We start from the raw sequence: 10,893 nt of genomic DNA on the forward strand, positions 1-10,893 counted from the left end.
ACGGGCGTGTCTCTTAGTTGTATGGTTACACGGCCTGGCCACACAGCCGTGTGACCCTGCAGCTTTGAAAATTTCCAATGTTTTTCAAAAAATTTCTAAGTTCCTGTTTTAGTCCCGACTTGTTTCTAACACGTATTTAGGGCCTCGAGGGCTCGTATAATGGACAATATGTATGATTTTGATTTATATGTTACGAAATGTTTGAAATTTTTGTCTGTTTGATTCGTAATCTTCAGTAATGCTCTGTAACCCTATTTCAACAATAAATTTAGGTTAGGGGTGTTACAATATATCAGTCAAAGGTTTCTATATCAAAAAATTTCTAGAGGTCAAACAGGGTCGTATGATTGTATCAAAGTACGTGCAAGAATTTGTCAGATTGAGCAAATGTGCCCGGGAGTGTATTTCGACCAAGACCGCTATGTGTAAAAGATTCGAAGAAGGGTTAAACGAGGACATTAAGCTTTTGGTTGGAATTCGTAAGCTGAAAGAGTTCATTGTATTGGTTGATCGGGCACATAAGGTTGAAGAACTTAGAAAAGATGTGTTGATTTTAAAGCTAGAGACTCGAGAAAAAGATCGACTGGGAAGCCCTTTCAGTCAGTATCAAAGAAATAAAAGAACATCACAACCGTTCTGTTGTGAGATCTGAGACACAAGCACCAGCTAGGGCTTATGCTATTCACGCACGAGAGGATGCTTCTACGCTAGATGTTAGTACTGGTACTTTCTCTATTTTTTATACTGATATTACTACTTTGATTGATCTACGATCCACTCATTCATATATGTGCATGAATTTAGTGTCTAGTAAGAATTTACCTATTGAGTCCACTGAATTCGTGGTTAAATTATCAAACCCCTAGGTTGATATGTGCTAGTAGATAAAGTCTACAAGAATTGTCCTTGGCTGACTCAAGGGTACAGTTTTTCAGCTAAATTGATGTTACTATTGTTTGATAAATTTGATGTGATTCTAGGTATGGATTGGCTAACTCTGCATGATGTTGTTGTATACTGTAGACGAAAGCTTATCGTATTAAAATGTCAGAACGGTGAGATGCTTCGTATTGAATTAGATAGTCGGAGTGGGTTGCCTATTGTTATATCAGCTATGTTGGCACAAAAATATTTGAGAAAATGTTGTAATGTTTATCTTGCTTATGTACTGGATACTAAAGTGTCTGAATCGAAGCTTGAGCCAATACCTGTGGTTTGCAAGTATCCTGATGTGTTTCTAGAGGAGTTACCTGGGTTACCGTCGATCAGAGAGGTTGAGTTTGCTATTGAACTAGTACCGGGGACATCATCGATATCGATAACACCTTACATAATGGCTCCTGCGAAGTTAAAAGAGTTGAAAAAACAACTACAAGAGTTGACAAATAGGGGATTTGCTCTACCTAGTTTTTCACCTTGGGGTGCATTGGTTCTATTTGTTAAGAAAAAGGATGGATCGATGATATTATGTATTGACTACCATCAGCTCAATAAGGTTACAATCAAGAATAAATATCCACTACCTCAAATTAACGACCTGTTTGATTAGTTGAAAGGTGCCACAGTATTTTTGAAGATTTATCTTCATTCTAGTTTTTATCAGCTACGAGTGAAAGATTCAGATCTGCCAAAAACTGCATTGAGAACCTAGTAAAGACACTGTGAATTTCTTGTGATTCCTTTTGGTTTAACTAATGCACTTGTAGTATTTATGGATTTAATTAACAGAATCTTCAGACCGTATTTAGATAGATTTGTTGTGGTATTTATTGATGACATTTTGACATATTCCCGAGATGAATTTGAGCATGCTGAACACTTGAGAATTATTTTGCAAACTCTGCGAGATACACAATTTTTTGCTAAATTTAACAAATGCGAGTTTTGGCTCCTAGAAGTCAGTTTTCTGGGACATATAGTGTCAGCTGAAAGCATTAGAGTTAGCCCGAGTAAAATTCCAGCAGTTGTTGATTGGAAACCATTGAAAAACGTATTTGAAGTTAAATGTTTTTTGGGGTTAGTTGGTTATTACCAAAGGTTCGTCAAAGGGTTCTCAACGATAACTACACCAATGACATGACTTTTTTAGAAGGATGTGAAATTTGAATGGTCTGAGAAATGTCAGCAAAGTTTCAATCAGTTGAAAGCATTGTTGACCGAAGCAGCAGTTTTTGTTCATCCTGAATCGGGTAAAGAATTTGTAATTTTTATTGGTGCGTCTTTAAATGGTTTAGGCTGTGTTTTGATGTAGGAAGACAAAGTGATAGCTTATGCTTCCAAATAGTTAAAGCCGCATGAAAAGAATTATTCGACACATGACCTAGAGTTGGCAGCTATTGTGTTCACGTTGAAAATTTGGTGACACCATTTATTCGGCGAAAAAATGCCACATATTTACCATCACAAAAGTTTAAAGTATCTAATTTCGTAGAAAGATTTGAAATTGAGATAGTGTAGATGGCTCGAACTGTTAAAAGACTATGATTTGATCATTGATTATCATCCGGGAAAAGCAAACGTAGTTGCTGATGCTTTGAGAAGAAAATATTTAGCTGCCCTGTGAGCGATGAATACATGACTGACATTGTCTGATGATGGTTCAATCTTAGTTGAGTTGAAAGCTAGACCGATGTTTTTACAGTAGATCTGTGAAGCTCAGAAATGTGATAAGGATTTTCTAACTAAACGGGTACTGTGTGAATCAATTTTTGATTCAAAATTTCAGATAAGACCCAATGAAATATGAGATTTCTGATTTTGTATCGAGATGTTTGATATGTCATCAGGTTAAAGCTGAACAATAGGTACCTTCAAGACTGTTATAGCCAGTGATGATACCAGAGTGGAAATGGGATAGAGTTATTATAGATTTCGTATCAGGGTTACCCCTATCTCCGAGGAAGCAAGATGCTATTTGGGTTATCGTTGATCGTTTGACGAACTCTGCACATTTTATTCCGGTACATACTGACTATTCCCTTGACAGATTAGTAAAGTTATATGTTTCAGAGATAGTCAGATTACACGGAGTGCCAGTTTCCATTATTTCGAATAGAGATCCGTGGTTTACATATTATTTCACGTGTCTATGTTATGATAGTAATGATCTAACCCTTCACGTATTATTTCCCTGACAGCTTTCGGGATTCAGCCTGTTATGACATACAACGAGGAACCGATTAGAATTCTAGCATGATAGGTGAAAGAATTGAGAAATTAGAACATAGCTTTACTAAAAGTTCTCTAGAAATGACACAAAATAAAAGAAGCCACCTAGAACCTCGAGGAAGCTATGAGGAAGCAATATCCGAACCTCTTTTCTGGTAAGATTTTTGGGGACAAAAATCCCTTTAGGGGGGAGAGTTGTAACAACCCGTTTTCAATGAAATTGGAACAATGGTTTCGGGACCACAAATTCAAAGTCAAAAAAATTATTTTATTTTTTCTTTATGGTCTATAGCTTGATAGTATTATCGTATAAAAATTTATTTAAGAAATTTTATCGATTACATGCTTAATTTGATAAAAATGACGAGATCGCGTAAAGTGCAAAAGTTGAGTTCTATAGCTAAAGGTATTAAATAGCTATAGAACTTTAAAGTGAAAGCCTTTATATGGTAATTAGACCATTTAACTTGATAGTGGATGTACATGGCTTGGCAATTGTGTAAATATTAATGTTTTTAAAGGTTAATTAAGTAATTAATAAATAAAGTTAATAATAAATGAAACAAATGAAAAAGTCATCATCTTTTACTTGTTTCAACCGAAACTAAAATGGAAGATTAGCTATGGAAGAAGCTAGGTTCGACCACCTTCATCTTTGCTAAATTTGTATGATTTTTGTCCCGCTTTTTATTATTATTACGTTTTCGGGATCGTTGTAGCTTAATCTAGCTAGCCCGGGGACTAATTTTTGAAACTATTAAACTGTTAGGGTTTTACCATTGATGAATATATATGAGTTTTGAAGTTTGATGGTAGAAAATGAATGGTTGTTTTAGATAAACAAGTTTTGTAAAGGGATTTTTGGTGAAATTGTCAATTAAGGGTTAAATTGAAAAAGGTGATAAATTCATGGTAAATTTTGTGAATTTGTGAAATATATGGGCTGCCACTAATATGTATAAAAATTGGCTAGGCTTGGGTGAGGGTTAAATTGCATGAATTTCATTTTTCGAGCCTAGGGACTAAATTACAAAGAAATTAAATGTATAGGGGAAAATTTGTAATTTTGCCAAAAAAACATGTTGGACTAAATTGAATAGTAACATATTAAATTGAATTAAATTTATTTGTATAGATCTAGTCAAACCTCGTACAGAGTTAGATCGAGGCAAAGAGAAAATCTCAAAATAATCACCTCCTCATCGAAGTACACTCGTCATGGTAAGTTTGTGTAATTAAATTGAATTATATGTTTGTGATTTATATAATTGCCCAAGTCAGTGAGTTACACAGGCATAGACACGGGCTGGGACATGGGTGTGTCTCTATTTCCAATGCCCACACGGTCTGAAACACAAGCGTGTCAATGGCCGTGTGACCCCTGTAGTAACAATAAATTTTAATGTTTTCTGAAAATTTCTTTAATTTTCCAATTTAGTCTTGACTTGTTTCTAATGTTTATTTTGGGCCTCGAGAGCTCGTATAAGGGACAATTTGTATGATTTGAATTGGTTTTAACATGCTTAATGATATGTTATAAAATGTTTGAATTTTTCTGTTTGTTTGAATTGTAAACTTCAGTAATGCTCCGTAACCCTATTTCGGCGACATATACGGGTTAGGGTGTTACAATATATAGGTGTAAAGTTGAAATTATATATGGTTTTTCTATATATTTGTACCACCTTTATACTTAATAAATATGTTCATCTTGAGTTGCTGTTATTAAAATAAGTGAAATTTTCTTAATTAGTAAGATTGGGCATAAATTTATAAAGTATGTGAAATTGTGCTTATTTACATGATTTTTGAACATATTTTATATTATTTCATGTTAATTTATTAATATGTGATTTTTCACTATGTAGGAGGACCATTGAAGATATGATTAATGTGAATGAAAGATGGACATGCACAAATCAATTCATGTGGATGGAAAGACCATGCAAAATGGGTCATGAGGTTGATAATTTGACCCAGTAAAAGATGTGCTAAAAGATGGACTTGTCTACTATATTATTGGATTGAGAAACCATCCAACACGGGGGAATTAAAGCCCATTTTCAGCACAAGTACATGGCTTCCCAAAAGTAAGCTTTGGGGTATTTAATTGAAGGTCCTTATAGTTGGAAAATAATCAGAAATCAGCCCAATAACTTTGTTGTTGAAACCATCCACCCAATGGCTATTAATAGCCTTGGTTCAAAATGAGGAGACTAAGTCATCCCCTTTTCCATGAATTGTGGTCTGCCATATGTGAGAGATAAAGAAGGAATTTAAATTCTATTTTTATCAAACTCTACCCCTTTTCGGTAAATTGCATCTAGATTAAAATTGCATTAGGGATCACTGTTTGTATTTAGTTAATTGAATCATTACTGTTCAAAATTATTGAGTTTTACATCAAATTGTTAATTATAACTTTTGCAATTAATTTGTTAAGCATATACAGTCCATGCAGAGACAATAACACATTTTTACTTATTACTTAAACAACTGTGTATAGCATATTCCTTGATACAAGTTTTTGACGCTGTTGCCGGGGACTATTGCCGTAATCATTCTTTGGGAATTAAAAGGTTAGATATCGAGGCACCCAAATTTGAACTAAAACCAGTGATGTTTTAAATGCTCCAAACGTTGGCCAATTTAGTAGTACACCTACAGAAGATCCACACTTACACCTTCGATTATTCATCAAGGTGAGTGATTCATTTAAGTTAGTTGGCGTTACTAAAGACACACTGTGGTTAAAATTGTTTTTGTACTCATTGTGAGATCGAGCACGAGCATGGCTGAATTCATTGCCACCAAGTTTAATATCTACCTGGCAAGAATTAGCAGAAAGGTTATTGGTTAAGTATTTTCCATCAAGCAAAAATGTAAAGTTGCGTAATGAGATAACTACTTTCCAACAATTGGATGATGAGTCCTTATACGTGGCATGAGAAAGATTCAAGGAGTTACTTTGTAAGTGTCCTCATCATTGGATTCATCATTGTATCCAATAGGAGGCATTTTATAACGGTCTCAATGCACACAAAAGATTAATGATAGATGCTTTTGTGAATGGTGCGATTTTGTCTAAGTCTTATAATGATGCTTACGAGGTCATCAAAAGGACCACTAGCAACAATTACCAATGGCCGACAAATCGAGCAGTTTTTGGAAGACAAATAGTAGGAGTGCATGAAGTGGATGCACTGACTTGACTCACTACTCAGGTATCTTCTATTCCTCTATGTTTAAATAGTTTACCACTAATGGTTTAAATAATTTTGTAGTTCAATCACCAAGTCAGTATGATGTTGTTTCTTGTGTATACTATGGGGATAGTCATTCTTTTGAGAATTACCTTTCAAATCCCGAATCAATTTATTATGTAAGGGACCAAAATCAAAAGAGAAGTGGACAGAAACCACTGTCCAACTTTTACAATCTTTTGTGGTGGAATCATCTAAACTTTTCCTGGAGTAACTAAGGAAATAGACTAAACAATAATTAGATGCAGCATAGACCCAACCAAACCCAAAGGTTTAACCAACAAGCCCCAAAATCACCTCAAGTTGAGTCATCAAACAACTTGGAGGACTTGTTGAAAGCATACATGGTGAAAAACAATTCCTTGTCCAAATTCAAGTAGTGACAATCCAAAGTCAAGCAGCAACACTAAAAAATTTGGAGAACCAAAAGGGTCAGTTAGTTACTGAGCTTCATAGTAGACCACAAGGAGCCATGCCAAGCTATATAGAAAATCTAAAAAATTTGGGTAAGGAACATTATAAGGTGGTAGAGTTATGAAGTGGTAAGATTTTGGACCTCAGAAGGTTGTGGTTGAAGATGAGCCTATTGAAAAGAAGGGAAGTCAGCCAACAGTTGAAGTCCTCAGAATAGAAAAATCAGATGCTGAAAAATCTAACGAGGTAAACCCTAAACTAATGAATTCTGATAAGCTAACACCTACTTTTGTAGATTTACTTGCTTAGAAAAGTTGTCCTTATCAGCCTAGAGTTTCATATCCTCAAAGACTTAGTAGAATAAGTAGAAACAAGAGGTACAATTCAAGAAGTTCTTGGAAGTTTTAAAGAAATTACACATCAACATTCCATTGGTGGAGGCTTTACAGCAAATGCCCAACTATGTGAAGTTTATGAAGGATAATCTTTCCAAAAAGAAACAACTTAATGAGTATGAGACTATTGCTTTGACGAAGGAGTGTAGTGTGTTCTTACTGAACAAGCTACCTCTAAAATTGAAGGATCCTGGAAGCTTTATGATACCTTGCAACATCGGTGAATCATATTGCAGTAAAGCTTTGTGTGACTTAGGAGTAAGCATCAACCTGATGCCCAAATCCATTTTCTGTTGGGAATAGGTTAAGTAAGACCCTCTACTGTGACACTTCAACTAGCAAATCAATCATTATCATATCCCAAACAGAAGATCGAGGATGTTTTGGTAAGAGTTGATAAATTTATTTTTCCTACAGATTTCATTGTATTGGATTTTGAACCAGATAAGTAAGTTCCAATCATCGTTGGGAGACCTTTCCTAGCTACGGGAAGAACTTTGATAGATGTGCAAAAAGGTGAACTCACCATGCGAGTTCAAGACGAAAAGGTAACATTTAACGTTCTAAAGGCGATGAAATTTCCCAATTCGATGTAAGAGTGTTCAGTAATGGAGGAATGAGAAACCTTAGTTTCTACGAAAAGTAATTCTAAACAATACCCATTGGAGAACACTTTAGGGTCTAAAGCATTCAAACATGAAAAAAGTAATAAAGGTTTGACTTTGATGGAAGCTAATCCGAGGAGTTATGATTAGCCACTATAGTTCAAACCACAAGAGTTGGAAGTTTGAGAATTTACACAACCAAAGTTGTCAATTGAGGAATCGCTTAGACTCATACTAAAGGTACTTTCATCTCATTTAAAATACGTTTATCTTGGTTATAATTCTACTTTTCCTGTGATTATTTCAGTAGACTTAACAGAACTTCAAGAGGAGCAATTGATTATTGTTTTAAAAAAAATTTAAAAAGGCAATTGGTTAGACCATAGCTGACATATGAGGTATAAGCCATTCCTTCTATATGCATATAATTATTTTAGAGGAAGGTCAAAAAGGTAAAATTGATGGGAAAATGAGACTTAAACCTATATCATGAAAGAAGTAGTCGGAAGGAGGTGATCAAATGGTTAGATTCGGGAATTATTTACCCCATCTCAAATAGTTGTTGGGCAAGTCCGATACAATGCCTACAAAAGAAATGTGGGATCACGATTGTCAAAAATAAATGAAACGAGTTAATCCTGACGAGCACTGTTATGGGTTGGAGAATCTGTATTAACTACAGAAAGTTGAACAAAGCCACCATAAGGATCACTTTCCATTGCCTTTTATGAATGAAATGTTAGATCGATTGGAAGGTAATGAATTTTATTACTTTTTAGAAGGATATTTGGGATACAACCAAATAGTTGTAGCCCCAAAAGAACAACATAAAACTACTTTTACTAGTCCACATGGTACATTTGCTTTTAGGTGAATGCCTTTCAACTTATGTAATGTACCTACCACATTTCAGCAATGTATGATGGCAATTTTCACTGATATGATTGAAAAGTTTGTTGAGGTTTTCATGGATGATTTTTCTATTTTTGGTAACACTTATGATGTTTGTTTGAGTAATTTGGAAAAAGGCACTTAAAAGATGTGAGGATACGAATCTGGTCCTTAATTGGGAGAAATGCCACTTTATGGTTTAGGAGGGAATTGTCTTAGGACATAAGATTTCCAAGAATTGAATTGAAGTGGATAAAGAAAAGGTCAACATAAGTGAAAGATTACCACCCCTAGTTAGTGTGAAAGGAGTTAGAAATTTCTTAGGCCATGCTGGTTTTTATTGTAGTTTATTAATGATTTATTAAGGATTGTTTTTTATTTTAACAAAACATGTTCATAAGCTTTTGAGAAATTGAAAAATTAGTTAATCTCAGCCCCAATAATTATTTCACCTGATTGGAACTCACCTTTTGAGTTGATGTACGATGAAAGCGATTCTGTTGTTGGAGTTGTGATGGGTCAAAAAATGAACAAAGTGTTTCACCCTATCTGCTATGCAAGTAGAACTTTGACAGGAGCCCAAATGAATTATATGGTAACTGAAAAGAAACTTTTTGTGATAGTTTTTTCTTTTCACAAGTTCCGTTCATATCTTATAGGTACCAAAGTTACAGTGTTTACTAATTATGTGGTTATTAAGTATTTACTCATGAAGAAAGATGCTAAACTAAGGCTAATTCAATGGATACTCTTACTCCAAGAATTTGACCTTGAGATCTAAGATAGAAAATGTGTTGAAAATCAAGTAGCTAATCATCTGTCGAGGTTGGAACAAAATGAGGTAACTTCTTCGCTTGTTCCAATTAATGAGAATTTTCCTAACGAGCATATCTTTGAGGGAAGTCAAATCTATGAAACACCTTGGTTTTCTGATTTTTCCAATTATTTAGCATGTGGAATAATTTCTTGAGAAATGACATACCAACAAAGGAAGAAATTCCTTCATGAAAGTCAGTACTATTTCTAGGAAGATTCATTTTTGTTTAAACTATATGAAGACAACATAATCAAGAAGTGCGTAGCCGTAAGTGAGATTGATGATATTTTGTACCATTTCCATTCATCTCCGAGTGGGGGACATTTTTGTGGTTCCCACAAAACAACGAATATTTTAGAAGCTAAATTCTTTTGGCTATAGCGTTTAAAGATGCTTATGCATATATGTTAAAAACTACGATCAATGCCAATGAACTAGAAACATATCAAGGAGGAACGAGATGCCCTTGACAAACATTCTAGAGGTTGAACTATTCAAAGTATGGGGCATTGATTTCCTAGGCTCATTTCCTTCTTCCTATGGTAATAAATATATTTTAGTAGTTGTGGATTATGTATCCAAGTGGGTTGAAGACGAGGCATACCCAACGAATGATGCTAAGTTAGTCATGCGATTCCTACATAAGCACGTATTTACATGGTTTGGGACTCCTAGAGCTATAATTAGCGATGAAAGAACTCGCTTTGTAAATTAGTGGCTTAAGTGGTTCCATGAAAAGAATCATGTGAAGCATAAGATTGCCACTGCCTATCACCCACAGTCAAATGGGCAAGTTGAAATGGTGAATCGAGAAATCAAAGGTATTCTTGAAAAGGTGGTGCGCCCTAACAGAACAGATTGGTCTTGAAGGCTCGATAATGCATTATGGCCCTATCAAATTGATTTTAAGACGTCGTTAGGAATGGCTCCCTATCGGTTAATTTTTGGAAAGGCATGTCATTTGCCGCTTGAATTGGAGAATAAATCTCACTAGGCTTTTAAGCAATTGAATTTGGATCTTAAGCAAGTCGGTTAAAGAAGGATGTTACAACTTGATGAGTTTGAAAAGTTGAGGTTATTTTCATACGAGAATACCAACATGTGTAAAGAAAAATATAAGAGATGGCATGATAGTCATATACAACCTCATGAATTCAAAGAAGAGCAGAAAGTGTTGTTGTTTAATTCAATGCTAAGGTTATCTCTTGGAAAACTTAAGTTCCGATGGAAAGGACCTCATATCATCCATAAAGTTTATCCATATGGAGCTGTAGAATTGTACGACAACTATGGAGGTACGTTTAAAGTTAATGGTCAATGTCTCAAGCACTATTGGGATG

At 34.8% G+C, this 10,893-nt stretch overlaps 1 non-coding gene across 1 annotated transcript; it reads right to left on the bottom strand.

Moving 5' to 3' along the window:
- Positions 1-6,053: 6,053 nt before the first annotated feature.
- LOC128035002 (small nucleolar RNA R71) lies at positions 6,054-6,160 on the bottom strand. Its single transcript, XR_008191406.1, has one exon. It is a non-coding gene; the product is annotated as a small nucleolar RNA R71 (small nucleolar RNA).
- Between the last annotated feature and the right edge of the window lie 4,733 nt (positions 6,161-10,893).

The sequence above is a fragment of the Gossypium raimondii genome, chromosome 11 (genome assembly GCF_025698545.1).
Source record: "Gossypium raimondii isolate GPD5lz chromosome 11, ASM2569854v1, whole genome shotgun sequence".
Taxonomy (NCBI): Eukaryota; Viridiplantae; Streptophyta; class Magnoliopsida; order Malvales; family Malvaceae; genus Gossypium; species Gossypium raimondii.